Source organism: Lissotriton helveticus, chromosome 5_1 (genome assembly GCF_964261635.1).
Source record: "Lissotriton helveticus chromosome 5_1, aLisHel1.1, whole genome shotgun sequence".
In the NCBI taxonomy this organism is placed as follows: Eukaryota; Metazoa; Chordata; class Amphibia; order Caudata; family Salamandridae; genus Lissotriton; species Lissotriton helveticus.
Genome location: NC_136065.1, coordinates 1,599,640,738 through 1,599,660,543, shown reverse-complemented (window position 1 = coordinate 1,599,660,543; position 19,806 = coordinate 1,599,640,738). Strand labels below are relative to the sequence as shown.

Genomic DNA, 19,806 nt, shown 5'->3' with positions numbered 1-19,806 from the left:
CACTGTTACTATACTACAAAGTGTAGTGTGCAGCATGAATTGACAAACTGCTTCACAATTCCTCCATAGGTCAAAGAGCATGTCAGTCTACAGTTCCTCATACTTCAGTACAGGTTGGTGTAATCCATGTGGCAACCTATGTAAAGTATTCACTGAAGATGTTTATCTTCCTAAGCGCATGCCTCTTTGTATTTGTGGACATTAAATTCTGTTTCCCAGCTTTGCATCAAAGAGTCAGCTGAGACTTGTGATACCATAAAAGGGCTAGTGCAAAAATACAATACTAGCTCACACCTCTTGAGAATGCTGACTAATAGAAAAATCTATGCGTGGTGACGTGCCTCACACACACTAGCCCTTGAGGCTAGAAACAGGGTCCAGTAAGGAAGCACAGCAAGCAGTAATGGTTCTTGATGCTAGTTATCTTGTATTTCTCACAATGCATGTTGTATGGCCATGCGCGCACGCTCACACCCCATTTGCCTGCTCCCCCTCCCCGTCCCCATCTGCGAGGCTGAGCATTCATTCATCCATCCATCCATTCATCCATCCATCCATCCATCAAGACAGCCATCCATTAATCCATCCACCATCCATTCATCCATGCATCCACCCACCCACCCACTCACCACACACACATCCGCCCACCCAGCATCCATACATGCATCCATGCATCCATCCACCCATACACCGACCCATCATCCGCCATCCATTCATCCACCCAAGCACCCATCCATCCAGACAGCCATCCATTAATCCATCCGCCATCCATTCATCCATGCATCCACCCACCCACCCACTCACCACACACACTTCCGCCCACCCAGCATCCATACATGCATCCATGCATCCATCCATCCATCCACCCATACACCGACCCATAATCCGCCATCCATTCATCCACCCAAGCACCCATCCATCCATCCATCCAGACAGCCATCCATTAATCCATCCGCCATCCATTCATCCAAGCATCCACCCACCCACTCACCACACACACATCCGTCCACCCAACACCCATACATGCATCCATCCATACATGAATCCATCCATCCATCCAGACAGCCATCCATTCATCCATGCATACACCCACCCACTCACCAGACACACATCCATCCACCCAGCACCCATACATTCATCCATGCATCCATCCACCGACCCATCATCCGCCATCCATTCATCCACCCAAGCACCCATCCATCCATTTCCTTTTGTGAAGCGCTCTGACACCTTCGGGTAAAGTCCGCGCTATATAAAAATGCATAAATAAATCCAGACAGCCATCCATGAATCCATCTGCCATCCATTCATCCATACATCCACCCACCCACTCACCACACCCACATCCATCCACCCAACCACCAATAAATATTGACACCTGAGCCATTAGTGATAGGCTTTGAATATTTGCAGTCTTACAAGGGAACAACTGTTGCATTGTTGAAAAAGCCTGTTTCAGTGACGTGATTAGGGAACAACTTTTGCATTTTGGAAAAAGACCGTTTCCGTGATGTGATTATTTGCAGTCTTCAGTTTTTAGAAGTTGCATTTTGGAAAAAGCCCGTTTCCGTGACGTGATTATTTGCAGTCTTCAGTTTCTAGAAGGGAACAACTGTGCGTTGTATTGGCATGTGTTGAAAAAGCCCGTTTCCGTGACGTGATTATTTGCAGTCGTTTTTAGAAGGGAATAAGTGTGCTTTGTATTGGCATGTGACAGTCAGCATTTTGCCATTAACATCGCATGCGTTGTAATTGCATGCGATGTTAATGGCATCAACCGCAGGTTGTACTTTTTGTGGCAGGGCTGAGGTGCGTTGGCCGAGGGGGGAGATCATACAGACAGGCAAAAGTAGTCTTGCAGCATATGCGCGTGCAAAGTAGTCTTGCAGCATATGCGCGTGCGTGGTGAACTACGCATGCGCAGATTGTACGGGGAAGATCATCCAGATGGGAAGATCATAACTACGGTACACCGGCACCAGTTTATCAGGCTCCGATTCTGTGCAAATCGCATAATCTCCAAGAGCCTAAAACATCTGACCTTGTGTAATGTAATATGGTACCACTGTAAAGCGCTAAAATGGCCGAGTTCGTGCTATAAAACTGCACAAAAAGCTGTAACAGTAACACTTTACAGCGCTAGATATAACAGAAATGAAGCAGGCACAAATAACTAAATATTTTACCAAATATAGAGCTAAAAATGAAAGAGAAATTAGTAATTTACCGTCTTTTAATGCAAATGCGCCAGTACCTGCTGGATGGCAGCATTGTATGTATTTTAAGCATGATCCAAAAAGACACGCTTGTTTGGTTCTTATTTACAGTGGTGCTCGTTAGAAAACCTACCAAAAGCACCAAAGCTAAAAATACCCCAAAAAACGACAGACGAAAATGAATGCAGACTGGGAGAAAAAACACACAAACAAACGTAACTAGTGTGCGCTTTTCTGAGGGCGGGGTGGGTTCCTTCAAATGACAAGGAGCTCACCCTTAATTTACTCAAGTGACGGACTAGCCCAGTGGTTCCCAAACTTTTTGGACCCGTGGCTCCCTTGACCAAATTTGCAGTTGACCGTGGCTCCCCACCATTTTTTTACCGGTGGGTCAGGCAGCACACTATGCTAAGCACAGATTTTTAGCTTAAGTGTTTTAAGCAGCACCCTACTAGTCCCCTTATAAAGGGATGCATTCTGATACAAGAATGCAGTTTATGTTTCACATACACAAACCAAGGTTTTGGAAGAGACTACTGCTCTACACTAGACACTACTCTTGCAAGCAATAAGCTATTGGCTGTAAATAAGCCACACTATTTATCATTTAGGTTTTTGCCTTTTGAATTGCTTAAGCCCTTCCTATGAAATAACTTTCCTAGTCAGCTCCGAGCTCCTACTCTACAAGATTTCAAGCACTTCCTCACAACCTATCTCTTGAAAAGACAGTCTGGTAACCATGCCTGCTCATCCTCCCGAGGTGGACTACCTTCACTCCTTCCATAAGCATGCAAATAAAATAACTTTGGAAAGTGTGTAACGCAATGTTGCTTTACTTTTGCCCCGGCACTCAGAGTGAACAATCATGAATGTATTTTACCATAACTCCTCATCTTTATATATCCTTTAACATTCGTGTTAGTAGGTTCAGTTCTTCTGATAGCAGCGCTTTACTGAGGCAGTGGAGAGAGTGAGAGAAATGATGTTCGATTTTTAGTTATGGCACACCTGTCAGGACTCAAGTGTATTATTAGTACAGAAGGCAAGAGGCATAGCCTTTATTGGAACTGCAAGACCTTGACACATGAATATTAAATGGGACAATGTTATATGGCTGCATTTGTTTACTTTTTAATAATAATACTTGCTGAGGTGCACTGAAGTCGCCATAAATAGAAATTATACCGTCACTGCAGACATAAAATGAAGACCTTATTGTATGTTAAGAAACTAACACTAGATGTTTTAGCAGGCATGGGCGTAACGCAGGAGTGCGTGTTCTCGAAGCAAGCGCCCGGGAGAGACTGCTATAGCCTGCGGCGATTGATTTACAGGCACCACGGAGGGCCCGATTGTGATGCGTGTTGAAGGTGGCATTTCTTTCAAACCCCCCGCATCCTGCGCGGCGCCGCGGCGCCCCTGGCTTCTCATCACGGCGCACCAAGGTGCCGCGGCGCACACTTTGTGAACCACTGGACTAGCCCGAGGAGAGCGTTGGCTTTATCAAAATAGCACTGCTATTACGTGTTAAGAGAAATGGGGCACGTTAATGAAGCGCGGAGCCCTCTCCGTGTGGATTTGAAGCGGGTACTCCGCTGTGCCACCAATCTGAACTGGAACCCAATAGATGTGCCGACACCTACACCTAAAAGATAAAGCTTTTATGTACTTTAGTCTCCGCAGACAGCATGACGCCCAAATAGTTTTTTTTTTTTTTTTACCAGTAGTAGTTTATCAGTTTAAGTCTAAAAATCCTCAGCGTATCAACGGTGTGGTTGTAAAAGTTCACATGAAACGATTAGATTGTATCGTTGGGGTTGGGGGCTAGGGGGATAAAGAAATGTAGATGTTAGATCGTCTTGTTGGGCACATGTCATTATTTCCTTTTGCACTTTCCGTGTTTGAGCACCTCCTAGCTATCGCCGCCCGGCCTCCGGGATGTGGGCTAAATGGCTGTGTAACGATTGCTTCATGATCTCTGCTGGGCATTTATAAGTGACGGGACAGTCGATGCAACGGATGGTGTGTTTTCGAATTCAGCAATAAAAATACAGTTTAAAAAAAAAAATGAAATGATTAGATTGTTCAAACGAGTGACGCCTATTGCGAGTTGAAGATAAACAGGGACAAGAACATAGCCTGAGGTACTCTCCACGTGTGATGTCACAGGACGAGGCCTGAAGGAGTTGACTCGTGACTGCCTCAGACATATCTAGAGGGCAGTCTGATGGGTGCCTTTAGACCTGAAGTCTGTCTAGTCTAGAACAGAATCGGAAAGCGTCAAAAATCGGAGAAATCTAATATTAGAGCTCAGGCACAGCTGCCGTTCATCATGGAGGCGAGGGATCGAAGGATCTGAGAGGGTTCAAAGCTTGTCTGCGCAGGGGGCAATATATTAGTGTCCTCAAAAAGAGATATATAGCAGCTCCTCAAGTTAGCAGTTAAGCCGATAAGGCATGTTTGGCGTGGCCTTCCATTAAGCCTATACAAAATTGACCATTGTTTTTTGTTGTTTAAATACTGCAACCACAAAAGTTTTCTTGAATTTGGAAAGAAAAGTCCCTTTAGGTGGTGAAAGACTAATTTCCTACTGATGCTTGGTCGTACTTGGTAACATATATAAACACTTAAGGAGAATATAATGGAATGAATGAATGATTCGACTTTGATTCGAAACCGTTACAATACATACCACAAAATAAATCTGCAGCGTGTGTGTTTAACTAGAAGTGAGCGCTACGCTCGTAAACAAAAATGTAACAAACAAAGATCAAAGAAGCCATATTCCAGCTGGGGGTAGGGGAAAGCATTCACGACCGCTTAATAAAAGAAGCAGCGACAGCTGTGGATGACGCTTGCGCTCTTGTGCGCATTCTAGAAAGCTGATAGCCGGCAAAGTAGCATTTCACAGAGCACCCACTAAATGTCTCGGCCAGACCAGTGCATGCGCTGGATCAGGCCGAGACCTAAAAGTGTCCTCCACTTAAGAGGTGCAAAGCTCACAGACCGCTCTCTAAATAGCCATGAGTCATAATCACATGATGCTCTTTAGTCCAATGTAAGTCGAGCGAGTGCGGCTTCACTAAGCTTTATTGAATTTAAACACTACCAGACTAGAATCTTCACTTGAATTGATATGATTAAACCTTTATCCAGTTTTCTAATCATACGATGAAACAGTACCCGAGCCTAGTATGAACTAACAGATGGTAAAAAATAATAAGAGATAAGAGACAAGGATACTATACGCAGTGCTTAATTTGTAAAATATGAAGTGCAGGTGCTCACAGTTTTTATAGAGGCCACACCCACTTCCCAGCTCCACCCACTCACTCCAGTGGCTCCACCCACTTCCTTTATTGGCTTCACCCCCATGCGTCAACAAATCAGAGCCACCGCCTCACTTCTTCAGTTCTGCAAGAAGCTGATGGCCTGACTGTTCACAAAAGCACCTCAGGCACCTCACACCTGCCAAGCCTCTGGATACCCTCCTGGGTGATTAGTGCACTATACAAATCAATATAACATAACATGCAGGAAGCCTATGACAAACACTTAAAAGTGAATTCAGATTAGAGAATCTGTGTAAATCTCAAAATGCAGCTTTAGAAAAGGTCATTTGAGGACTTGAGGGAGCTTTGCAAATGAAAGAAACTGCTTGTACTGTGCTGTTTAAAAGAAAAGAAAGGATGAAGGAAGGAAGGAAGGAATACATTAAAGAAGGCAGCAACAAAGGCAGGCAGGAAGAGGAGCACTAGACTAAGGAAATAAGTAATGGATGAAAGAAGGAGGAAATAAGAAAAGAATGTGAAAGGAAGAAATGAAGGGATAGAGGGAACAATACACCATGTATGTTTGAAAAGCACATATTCACTTGAGGGGGCCTTGACACCAAATTAAAAATTTTGTTATCCAGCTCAATTGCACTAATTTTATCTATAGATGAAAGATTGAGTGGCCACACCAAGATTTAAATTCATGATCCTGAGATAGAACACAGATTCCTTAGTGGAAATAAACATATACAAGAAGCAAAAAATTAAAAGGGAGAGTGAGGGAGGAGAAGAGGTCCGAAGGTAAAGATAGATACGGTAGACAAAGAATGTGAAGAGAAATGTGGAAAGCAGACATTGGGATTGCAAGATTGGAGTGGAACGTGATGAGAAGGAAAAGTGAAAAGAGGAGCAAGGGAAGAAGAGTGGTCAGCAGGGAGCGTGGAAGTGTAGAGTGGAAGAGAAAGATGGAAAGGTGAACAAGCATTTAATGAGGGGAGGTGGTGATTAAGTAAAAATGCGGATGTAGGGCAGAAAGTAAAGGAATATTGGAGAGAAGGGAAGGAGTGAGTTGTGAAGGGGAGGAAGAAAAGCAGATACTGAGGGAGAGCAAGAAAAGAGTATATCTCTGATTTATTAAATATACACTAATTAATTATGTTAAGTTGAGGGGTTATAGGAGTGTATCATTCTTGGCCTGTCTCATCAATGCATAGCAGTGTTGTCCAAGACACACAGTAGTGATTCTTTAACTGTGTTAAGTTTTATGCCATCAAAAGATGTTTTGTGCCATCACAATAGGTATTCCTGATAAAACATACCTAAGTGTCAGTTATACCGTTGGGATTACGTTTGATGGAGAACCACCCTCCCATGCTTCAAACAAATAGTTCTATTACATGATTAGACTAATAGTCGCAAAATCCCACTGCCACCTATTTTCAAACAAAGTCAGACATTCAACTCCATTTAGAGACACTTCCACACACACTTTTGAACTAATAAAGCCCAAAATTCAACTGAGTCTGGGTTTTAGGATTGTAATTTATGATCAGCGAGTAACAAAAGGACGTCGGTGACAGAACAGAAACCTACTGAGCTAGTCACATAAATAGAGTTGTGTCATTTGCATGCTACATGTTCTACATTACCCCTCTGCACTACAGTTAAAACTACAACTAGACAAAACTATGATCTCTCTCCAACAGGCACATAAAGCTGTAGGTATGCAGCAGGGGTTTACAGGACATGGGACTTTGGTGGTGAAGAGACAATGTGAGGCGATAGATCTCAGCAGGTGTTTGGGGGTGGAGGGGAGGTACAGAGCACCCAACACAGCCTAGCCCCTCTGATAGCATGTTTTGAATCAATGCTATTTTTCTTCAGGTCGAAACTGATAAATTCCCTGTGTTTCCTCTCTCTGGTTGGGGGGAATAGGGAAAGCCTCCTGTATCGAGTGGCCAAGACTGAGGAGGGCTTTGTGGTCTTGTAGGAGAGTGGAGTCTGCAATCCCATGGCCCCCCCAGATTTCTGCTTTGTGCTTCACTGATTTACGACTTTCCCTGGCTGTGGGCCTGCTAATCAGACCCACAGCATAGCTGTTCTCTCTCTAAATTACAACCATGTACCCTAGGTGCATTTACCAATTGGTACTGGGCCACCTTATCAGTCCCTGTACCGTATACCTTAGGTATCCAGGGCATAGGTGTACCCAGGGGCTGCAGCATGTATTATGCCAACCCTGGCTGGCCATCCAAAACAGACACAACTGGCTGCACGACAGCTGGGGCAAGGTGGTGTAATCACCCTTTGCTTTAGATATAGTCCCCTATATCTAAACCTAAAATGGACACATATATTCCTATCAGTCACTCCTATGGAAGGCCTTATCAGTCCTGAAGGCAGAGTGCTTGGAATTAAGCATGAGCGCAAAATCCGCTCCGATCGCGGATTTTGCGGATTTTCGGTAAATCCGCGATCCGCGAACTCTCGCGAATTTACCGAAAATTCGCAATTCGCGAGCGGCGGATTCCTCGGTCAAAAGTTCAAGCCTTGCTGGTCTGTAACTAATTTACGATGGCGCCGGCAAGCTGCCAGCGCCATCCTAAAGTTACTTAATTAGCTTCAGCAGGAAGCTCTAATAGATAAGATAAAGCAGGGGCTCGAGCGCCTGCTTTATTTTACCAATTAGAGCTTCCTGTTGAAGCTAATTTAGTAACTATTTTAGGATGGCGCTGGCAGCTTGCCGGCGCCATCGTAAATTAGTTACAACAGGCACAAAACGGTGGTGTCTTCTTGAATAAATATGAAGGGCAGGGTTCATTCTGGCACGACGGTCCTGGCACAAAAATTAAACCTCTTCCGCAAGCACTTACAGAAATAAGCATGTGCCCTAGTTGAAGCTTAAATTCAGTGACTCATTCCTCGGCCCCAAAAACAATCGTGAGCGTTGTCAAGGCTGGGCAGATGTGCCTTCTTCCCAGATATACCATCGAAAATCAGCTGTGATGCTGGACATAGGCCTTTGCATCCTTGACTTTCACAAGCGCAATCCTCGTGCTGTTCCTGTGGCCAGGAGCTTCTGTATCTGTATCTGTATCTGCTGCTCTGATCGGTCTCTGACCTTTTATACACACAAGAGGCATGTGCACTCGCATGGAAGCCCCGTCCGTTTGGCCCCGCCCACACACTCGAGGTGTGCACCGTCTTCCCGCCATTTACCCACTATGATAGGTCACTCAAGGGACCCCTGCGCCCTTCGGCGCGATTGCATAGTAACACACACCTGGTCGCTGTTGACAACTCTCTGGCACTTTAGGTAGCTGTAGTGTAGTAAAAGCACTATACATTTACCCAACGAGGTAGCACTTACTGATTATCCAGTAGAAAGTACTCCAGTTCAGTAGAGGTATGGCACAAAACGGTGGCGTCTTCTTGAATCAATATGAAGGGCATGGTTCAATCTGGCACGATGGTCCTGGCATGGAAGCCCCGCCCCCAAATCCGCCGAACCGCAAAATCCGCGGATTTTGCGGATCCACGATCCGTGAATACGCAAATTCGTGAATCGTGGATCCGCAAAATCCGCCCATGCTTACTTGGAATCATGTGAGATGGTGCTCTGGCATGAGCTGAGCCCGTTTGCAGCTTGCGGAACCAAGTCCTAATAGCTGTTCCGTGATAACGCTATACCATATACTCTTAAGTGCATTATAATCCTCACGGTTAAATGCTAACTCTGGTATAACATTATCAAAACATGTCGAGTAAGGTGTCATACGAATTGGAATACTACCCCCTCGGCAATTCTGGCGACGGGGGTAGCATTCCACCCTTCTAGAGGGACACGACATGTATGTAACTGTAAACCCCGGTTAAAGTTAACTCAAGCCTCAGCATCACAAAATGGATGCTGCCACCACAGACACAAGTCTGACCTCCTGCTGCTGGGAGTCCTTCCAGCGAGGGAGGTTCAGACAAGGGTTTCCTGCCTTGGGAGGTGCTAGCACCACCCCAGACAGGATTTTGTGTATTAGGTAGGCCAAGGCTGAAAGGAATGAGACATGCCTGGGGCACACAAGGTGCCCTGTGCATACACCGGTTCCAACCAGTTGCTGCGGCACTCCAGCCCCAGCTCTGGCGGGAAACTGGACAAAGGAAAGGGGGTGTAACCACCCCCCTTCCTGGTCCCACCCAGAGGAGGGACCTAGTCGTAGTGCAGCCCCCTTTAGCTGAATAAAGGTAGGAGCTGGTCCCATTCCCATTTAGATTAATCTTGACAACTTCCACAAAGAAACTCTTGACCTTCGACCTCCTGAACATCAGAAGACTGAAGAATCTCCCGTATGGTCAGGGAGTGACCATCCTGCTTTACAGGCACCATCAAGCTCCTGTGCGGTTTGCTGCAAGTCCTTCCTTCCCGGAATCCGACGACCCAGCTCAACGAGACCCAGACCTCCAGACCCCTCTGACCTCTACCCACATCCACAGCACAGCTGGGACCCGTGGGTGCGACGAGCAACGTGGAGACGGCCATCTTGAAAAAACCTGCACAGCACTTCCAGCACGACCCCCGAGTGACCCTCGAGTAAGTGCATTGGGGACTGAGAAGCCCCACACCGACACAGCACCTGCATCAAAGACCAGCCCCCCAGCCTCCACGAGATCTGTGTGGGGCCCTTTTGCCTGGTTGCTGCTTTTCCTGTTGTCTGGTCACTTGCCGGCTGGCTTGTGACCTCTGAGACGACGACCCGAAGATTTCAACACTGCTAGTCTGGCCCCCAGACTGGCCTTTGCTTCCTTGTAAAAGAGAAGCACCCCGGACTCTCCTGGTCCACACCAGACGCCATCTTTGTTCCACCGCGTGGCTTGCTTTAGCCAAGGCCTGTTGACCAGATCGACGATCCAACACCGCCATCAGCAGCAGACTACGTGGGACAGCTCGTGCCTCCAGCCTGGTCGTAAAGAACAGCTCCTGGTCCGCGCAGCTACAGAGAGAAGCGACCCTTCCTTCACCTGAACGCGGCGACAGCATCTGGTTCCCTTCTGGTTCCAGCCCCGTCACTGGCTAGTGACCAAGACTCTGTCCCCTTCCCTTTCAGGACTTCTCCTTCCTAGTTCCATCCTTGGAACCACCGGACTCCTCCATCTGGCTGCCTGCCAGCAACTCCTTGTTTCAGGCATCACCGGGATCAACGCAGCAAACCCGACACCACTTCAGCCCTATGCACCCGCAGCCTGTGGGTTAGGTAACTAAAGCTTCTAGGTGCTGAAGTCAGGGTTTACTATCCTAGTGTCCAGGTCCACTGTTGTTTTCCCTCCATCCAGCCGGGTTCGTCCGGAATCCGTAACTTTGTTAACTGTAGCATCCATAGACGTTGGTACGCATCCCGCGTGAGAGTTCCCACTCTGCACGTGAGTCCCGTGGGCCTCCTGCTCCGTACTTACCTAGTTCGTAGCGTAGTCCCAGCGATCCTCCAGCCTCTGGATCTTCTTACAGTACTTTCCTTCCTCGCATTCCATTGTTCTTAGTATATTGTTTGTCGTGCCCCTAAGGCACACGTGTAAATATTGTGGAAACTCGTATTTCTTTCCTAGTATTGTCATGTGCTTAGCCCTCTGATCTCATAAAGAGTTCAGAGGTGTTGTTATTACTAAATATATTGTTTATTTTCATAACAACCTGTGTGGTGTCCTTTCATCTGGTATTCAAGGGGTTATATTGTGGTAAAACAGCTGGCTTCACATGCCAAAAGAGTTTAGCCTAAGACTGCTTTGTCCATGCTACCATTAGGATAGCTGGTCTATAAGGTTGACTTACAACCAATCACCATAAGGGTTGTTTGGACTGATACAAGGTGATCACTAGAACTAGTGAGCATCATATATCAGGCCAACTTCTCACATTGGTGTGCAGCAGTTGGGATTTGAGCTTGCTGTCGTTTTTACCAAATATAATCTTGAGATATCATTTGAAAGATCACATAAGGTACCATAGGTACATATAACAAGCTTAGAAATACTCTGAGTTCTACTGAACCAGCTGTTGTAGTAGAAAGGGCCTAGCACACCCTGACTACAACTCTTAGCAAGGGATCAGTAGGAAAACCCATAGTGTAGGTAGGTGCATCACTTACACCTCACTAGAAAGCATGTCTACCCATGGAGAGTCTGCAGAGACTCCCCTAGTGGTTAGTGACCCTCCACAGGTCCTTTCCAGATATGCAGCTCTCAGTTTCCAGGAGATGAGACAATTGTGTACCTCCAGGAAATTGAAACAGGGTTCTAACCCTACCACTCCTTTTCTGTTAGGTCTCTTAGAGACATACGATGCAAGAAAGGCTGCTAACCCAGACCTCTCTAATCCAGATAGGAGCATGCCCCCCTTAGAAGGTACACCTGGTGATCCAGATCTCCCTGAAACAGAAGATGTAGAAGAGGAGGAGGAAGAAGGGGACACCTCAGGGGATGAGGCAGACAAAGGTCCTGAGCTAGTCAGCAGACTTACTAGGACCAACTTAGACCTACATAGGGAAGGATCTGGGGGACCCCCAGTACATGACCCTAAGCAGGCCTAACTTTGGAGTTAGAAGAGATAGGTCTCATTCTAGGGACTCCAATAGATCTGTGCACTCTCATGCCTCTTCTCAGAGGAGAATGACTTCTCCCCAGAGGAGAATGACTTCCCCTCAGAGGAGAGAACATGAAGCAAGGATGAAACGGGCTAATCTGAGGATCCAGAGGGAAGAACTTGCCCTTGCCAAGGAGAAGCTTGCCTTTGCTAGAGAGCAACAGTTGAGTGGGGCAGTCCCCACTGGTGGCAGCAATATCCCTAAGGATAAAGACAGGAGTTTTGATACTAGACACCTGAGTAAAATAGTGCCCCCCTTTAAACAAGGGGATGACATCCACACATGGATGACTGCTTTGGAGAGGGCCTGCACTGTCCAGTGCATCCCCCAGAGTCAGTGGGCAGCTTTATTGTGGCTCTCCTTTGAAGGTAAAGGTAGAGATAAGCTCCTCACTACTAGAGCTGAGGATGCTAACAATTACCAAATCCTGAAGAATACACTGATTGATGGGTTTGGCTTAACAACTGAACAGTACAGGTTGCTGTTCAGAGACACCCAGAAAATTCAGTCTCAGGATTGGGCTGACTTTGTTGATTGTGCCACTAAGGCTTTTGAAGGCTGTTTACTGGGAAGTGAAGTTACTGATTACACAGGATTGTATAATCTAATTATGAGGGAACAAATCTTAAATAATTGTCAAAATCAGTTGTTGCATCAGCACCTTATTGACTCAGATCTGACCTCTCCCCAAGAATTGGGAAAGAAGGCAGACAGATGGGTCAGGACAAGGGTCAAGCAGCAGAACCAGGGTGGTGGCCAGAAGAAAGCGGACGCCAAGGGTAATGAGAATAAGCAAAATGACCAGAAGTCTTCAACAGGGCCCCAACAATCTAAAGAGGGTGGGTCCCAGAATTCCCAGAATTCCCAAAAGAAGAAGAATAATGGTCAGAGGAAACCATGGTGCCAATACTGTAAAAGTAATACTCACTGGTTTAGTGAGTGCACCAAGAAAGGCCCAACTCCTACCACTACTGCCCATAAGGCATCTGCACCCCCTAGTACAGTTAGTAGTGGCAGTAATCCTCCCAAGGCTATAGTGGGGTTAACCCTGGGAACTGAGGCGGGTTCTGACTTAGTCAGGATACCTACTCAGGCTGTTCTTGTTTGTACTGGGGACATGGATAGGACCCCTACAATAAGTCCCAGTACTCTGGGCAAGTACAGGCAAACGCCTTTGATCAATGGAAAAATGGCTCAGGCCTACAGGGACACTTGTGCCAGTGTCACTATGGTGACACCAAACTTTGTGGACCCTGAACAGATAATACTAGGTTCAGACTACCTGGTGACCAATGCTAGCAATGCCACTACCTCCCATAGTATGGCACTTGTTAATTTCTCCTGGGGAGGGGTAAATGGCCTCAAAAGGGTTGTTGTTAGTTCAGACCTCCCAGTGGACTGTCTTTTGGGCAATGATTTGGAATCCTCCTTATGGTCAGATGTGGAGTATAGGACTCATGTGGAAATGTTAGGTTTATCAGCACATGTCCTTGCTGTGACTAGGTCACCGGCCAAGAAATGCCCAGCTGAACTAGTACTGGATCCTGGAAGAATGGACCAGACACTAACCAAGAGAAAGAGCAGTAGGGGTAAGGTTGACCCTTCCCCCCTGCCCCAGGTAGAGGATCAGCTCTCTCAGGAGACTGACCCCAAGACCCCAGAAGGAACTGTCCTTGAAGAGCTTGAGCCTGAACAGGTTGAGTTTCTTGGGACAGGGGGACCTTTCAGGGCAGACTTGAGGCAGACACAGTTAGACTGTTCCTCTCTTGAACCCCTCAGAAAGCAGGCTGCTGCTGAGGCTGCAGGGAATGCTACAGGTGCCCATAAGGTATATTGGGACGATGGACTACTATACTCGGAGGCAAGAGACCCCAAGCCTGGTGCTACCAGGAGGCTGGTCATCCCCTTGTCTCTTAGAGGTTTCCTTCTCACCTTAGCCCATGAAATTCCCCTTGCAGGTCACTTAGGCCAGAACAAGACTTGGGACAGGCTTGCCCCACACTTTCACTGGCCTCATATGTCTGAGGACACTAAAGAGTTTTGTCGCTCATGTATCACCTGCCAAGCCAGTGGCAAATCAGGTGGCACAACAAAGGCCCCCCTTATACCACTACCTGTGGTGGGGGTTCCCTTTGAAAGAGTGGGGATTGACATTGTTGGACCAATGGACCCCCCAACAGCATCTGGGCACAGATTTATACTGGTGGTAGTGGATCATGCCACCAGGTATCCAGAAGCTATTCCCCTTAGGACCACTACAGCTCCTGTTGTGGCTAGGGCCCTGGTTGGAGTTTTCTCCAGAGTGGGGTTTCCTAAGGAGGTTGTCTCTGACAGAGGTGCAAACTTCATATCAGGATACTTGACTGCTATGTGGAAGGAGTGTGGTGTAAATTACAAATTCACCACACCCTATCACCCACAATGCAATGGGCTTGTTGAAAGATTCAACAAGACCCTCAAAGGGATGATAAAAGGGTTACCTGAAAAGCTTAGGCGAAGATGGGACATCCTTTTACCCTGCCTTCTGTTTGCTTACAGAGAGGTCCCACAGAAGGGGGTTGGTGACAGCCCTTTTGAGCTTTTGTTTGGACATCCTGTAAGAGGGCCCCTATGTCTTGTGAAGGAAGGATTGGAGTTACCTCTCAAAAAGCCTAACCTTGACATAGTGGACTATGTACTTGGTCTCCGCTCCAGGATGGCAGAGTACATGGAGAAGGCATCTAAAAACCTGGAGGCCAGCCAAGAACTTCAAAAAGCTTGGCATGACCAAAAGGCTGTCCTAACTGTTTACCATGCAGGACAGAAGGTGTGGGTGTTGGAGCCAGTGGCCCCAACAGTTCTCCAAGACAAATGGTCTGGACCCCACATCATCATTGAGCAAAAGGGAGAGGTCACCTACTTGGTGGACATGGGAACTCCCAGGAGCCCTCACAGAGTACTTCATGTGAATAGGCTCAAAGCATTTGTTGACAGGGAGGACATGGCTTGCTCATGGCCACAGATGAGGGGCAGGAGGAAGAGAGTGACCCTCTCCCAGACCTGCTCACTCAGAACCCTGATGATGGGTCAGTAGATGGTGTAGTCTTTTCTGACAGCCTCTCTGAGCATCAACAAAAGGATTGTAAGCAAGTCCTTCAATCCTTCAGACAAATGTTTTCTCTGACCCCCAGTCAGACAAACTGGTGCACACATGAGGTGGACACTGGAGACAGTCTGCCTATAAAGAGTAAAATCTACAGGCAACCTGACCACGTCAGGGACTGTATAAAACAAGAAGTACAAAAGATGTTGGAATTGGGAGTCATTGAACCCTCAGAGAGCCCTTGGGCTAGTCCTGTAGTTCTAGTGCCTAAACCTCACACCCAGGATGGCAAGAGAGAGATGAGGTTTTGCGTAGACTACAGGGGTCTCAATGCTGTCACTAAGACAGATGCCCATCCAATACCTAGGGCAGATGAACTGATAGACAAGTTGGCTTCTGCAACTTTCTTAAGTACATTTGACCTGACAGCTGGTTATTGGCAGATCAGGTTAGCTGAGGATGCCAAGGCCAAAACAGCATTTTCGACCCCTGGAGGTCATTACCAGTTTGTGGTAATGCCCTTTGGTTTGAAAAATGCACCTGCCACTTTTCAAAGGTTGGTGAACCGAGTTCTCACTGGGTTGGATGACTTTTGTGCAGCATATCTAGATGATATTGCTGTCTTTAGCTCCACCTGGGAGGATCACCTGATCCACCTAAGGAAAGTTTTAGAGGCCCTGCAAAAGGCAGGCCTCACTATCAAGGCTACTAAGTGCCAGATAGGGCAGAGTCAAGTTGTATACTTGGGCCACCTTGTAGGTGGAGGCCAAGTTCAACCAAGTTCAACCAAGATACAGGCCATAAAGGACTGGGCTCCTCCAACCACCCAGACACAGGTCAGAGCTTTCTTGGGCCTGTCTGGTTATTATAGGAAATTTGTCAGAAATTATGGAACCATTGTGACTCCACTTAATGACCTGACAAGTAAAAAAATGCCAAAGAAAGTTCAGTGGACAGTTAGCTGTCAGAAGGCATTCGATGAACTAAAGCAGGCCATGTGCACTGCACCGATTCTCAAGAGTCCAGACTACTCCAAACCTTTCATTGTCCAAACAGATGCTTCTGAGTTGGGTGTGGGAGCTGTTCTATCTCAGCTGAATATTGATGGTCATGACCAGCCCATTGCTTTTATAAGTAGAAGGCTGACCCCTAGAGAGAAACGTTGGTCAGCTATTGAGAGGGAGGCCTTTGCTGTGGTTTGGGCCCTGAAGAAGTTGAGGCCATACTTGTTTGGTACTCACTTCAAGATTCAGACTGACCATAAGCCCCTCTTATGGCTAAATCAAATGAAGGGTGAAAACCCAAAACTTCTTAGGTGGTCCATTTCCCTACAGGGGATGGACTTTACAGTGGAGAACCGCCCAGGGACTGACCATGGTAATGCAGATGGTCTCTCCAGGTACTTCCACTTAGAACAAGAAGACTCACCTGGTCAAGGTTAGTTTGATGTCCCTAAGTTTGGGGGGGTTATGTAGGAGAGTGGGGTCTGCAATCCCATGGCCACCCCAGATTTTTGCTTTTTGCTTCACTGATTTACGACTTTCCCTGGCTGTGGGCCTGCTAATCAGACCCACAGCCTAGCTGTTCTCTCTCTAAATTACAACCATGTACCCTAGGTGCATTTACCAATTGGTACTGGGCCACCTTATCAGTCCCTGTACCGTATACCTTAGGTATCCAGGGCATAGGTGTACCCAGGGCCTACCAGGGGCTGCAGCATGTATTATGCCACCCCTGGCTGGCCATCCAAAACAGACACAACTGGCTGCACGACAGCTGGGGCAAGGTGGTGTAATCCCCCTTTGCTTTAGATATAGTCCCCTATATCTAAACCTAAAATGGACACATATATTCCTATCAGTCACTCCTATGGAAGGCCTTATCAGTCCTGAAGGCAGAGTGCTTGGAATCATGTGAGATGGTGCTCTGGCATGAGCTGAGCCCGTTTGCAGCTTGCGGAACCAAGTCCTAATAGCTGTTCCATGATAACGCTATACCATATACTCTTAAGTGCATTATAATCCTCGCGGTTAAATGCTAACTCTGGTATAACATTATCAAAACATGTCGAGTAAGGTGTCATGCGAATTGGAATACTACCCCCTCGCCAATTCTGGCGACGGGGGTAGCATTCCACCCTTCTAGAGGGACACGACATGTATGTAACTGTAAACCCCGGTTAAAGTTAACTCAAGCCTCAGCATCACAAAATGGATGCTGCCACCACAGACACAAGTCTGACCTCCTGCTGCTGGGAGTCCTTCCAGCGAGGGAGGCTCAGACAAAGGGTTTCCTGCCTTGGGAGGTGCTAGCACCACCCCAGACAGGATTTTGTGTATTAGGTAGGCCAAGGCAGAAAGGAATGAGACATGCCTGGGGCACACAAGGTGCCCTGTGCATACACCGGTTCCAACCAGTTGCTGGGGCACTCCAGCCCCAGCTCTGGCGGGAAACTGGACAAAGGATAGGGGGTGTAACCACCCCCCTTCCTGGTCCCACCCAGAGGAAGGACCTAGTCGTAGTGCAGCCCCCTTTAGCTGAATAAAGGTAGGAGCTGGTCCCATTCCCAGTTAGATTAATCTTGACAACTTCCACGAAGAAACTCTTGACCTTTGACCTTCTGAACATCAGAAGACTGAAGAATCTCCCCTATGGTCAGGGAGTGACCATCCTGCTTTACAGGCACCATCAAGCTCCTGTGCGGTTTGCTGCAAGTCCTTCCATCCCGGAATCCGATGACCCAGCTCAACGAGACCCGGACCTCCAGACCCCTCTGACCTCTTCCCACATCCACAGCATAGCTGGGACCCGTGGGTGCGACGAGCAACGTGGGGACGGCCATTTTGAAAAAACCTGCACAGCGCTTCCAGCACGACCCCCGAGTGACCCTCGAGTAAGTGCATTGGGGACTGAGAAGCCCCACACCGACACAGCACCTGCATCAAAGACCAGCCCCCCAGCCTCCACGAGATCTGCGTGGGGCCCTTTTGCCTGGTTGCTGCTTTTCCTGTTGTCTGGTCACTTGCCGGCTGGCTTGTGACCTCTGAGACGACGACCTGAAGATTTCAACACTGCTAGTCTAGTCCCCCAGACTGGCCCTTGCTTCCTTGTGAAAGAGAAGCACCCCGGACCCTCCTGGTCCACACCAGATGCCATCTTTGTTCCACCGCGTGGCTTGCATTAGCCAAGGCCTGTTGACCAGATCGATGATCCAACACCGCCATCAGCAGCAGACTACGTGGGGCAGCTCGTGCCTCCAGCCTGGTCATAAAGAACAGCTCCTGGTCCGCGCAGCTTGTGGAAAAGTAAATTTTGCCATGTTCTGTGTCCCTACGTGTTCCCCATCTTATGTTATGTATGCATGATTAATATGCATATGTATTCCCCATGTTTGATTAAAGACGCAATTACAGTTGTGTCCATCTCTAGTATGCCAGTTCCCAGTTCTCGTGAAAGCTACGAATATCAGGCCTATGTAAAGTTGCGTTGCTACGTTTCCCAGTGTGCACGTTATTTCATTGTAAAGTCCCCGTTTCTAGGCCTCAAAAGGGCCCGGACACCAGAGTCAGCTCCTGTCTCCTGAACCCTCGCTGAGGAGCGATACAGCCCCCACCTGTATCCTCGACCCTTCACTTACTTCCTGCCTCACAGTGCCCGGCTCGGCCTGGCTCTGCCTACGAGTCTGCCAAGAATATGTTATGATTCTAGTTATCAGTCCAGCCCTCCTTCTCTGCATTCCTAAGCTACTGAATCGCATCAATAGTTTCCGTCATTGTCTAGCCTTTACGTCTCCATGTAAGAGAAATACTGCATTTAATGGTCATTTAATATTCTTCAACACGCACTACATGTAAAATAATGCATGCTCCAGTCTTAGAGTCTGTTAGCCTCTCCCCTCCTGACTCTTAGTTTATATCAACATGTTCTCTAAACATTAGATACTAGATAGGGTTTAGGTACATGTCGCCCTGACTCTCCAGACTTCAGTCTCTGCTCCTAGCGCAGAGTTCATAGCCCCCAGCTTCTCCTAGTAACACGTCATTGTCAGTTTGCGCGCACCATTAGGTTAGAGGTCCCGGCTCCTTAGGTAGCCCCCTCCATGTTTCCGCCCCATTTATGACATATTCTGTTACGTTTACATCACATGTCTATGTATACGCCTCTTGTTACACCTACTTTCACCCTTATCTTTCGCGACTGCTATTGACCACACCCACTGCTCCGCCTACTGTATTCATTGTAATGCAACTGTTTTAGTATATATGCTTGTGTACTGTTATTAAAGTTTAGCGCGCTCATTCCAGATCCTGCCCGACAGCTGTCGGGGCCCCCCTGTCAGGCCCTGTCATCCTATTCCTGTGCAGGTTTTCCTGTTCCTGTCCTTTATGCTGTATTAAACCTGCAAACTCCTACTACCTCGAATCTTGACTCTTATTTATTGAGCTATCTGTTATTGCTATGTCCAGTAAAACCTAGATCCGGTATTATTTATTTATATACCACATAATGGCGCCCGAATAGGGACTTGCCCTTTCCCCACGCGCCGGTGAAGCCACGCCGGCCCCCTGACCCTCTGCAGCCGTGACGGAACCATACCGTGCACG

The 19,806-nt window shown here is 47.4% G+C and overlaps 1 long non-coding RNA gene across 1 annotated transcript in view; it reads left to right on the top strand.

Annotated features, from left to right (window-relative positions):
* The window catches only part of LOC144753729 (uncharacterized), a 241,112-nt gene that overhangs the window by 147,126 nt on the left and 74,180 nt on the right, over positions 1–19,806 (top strand). The gene's annotated exons all lie outside the window — the stretch shown is intronic.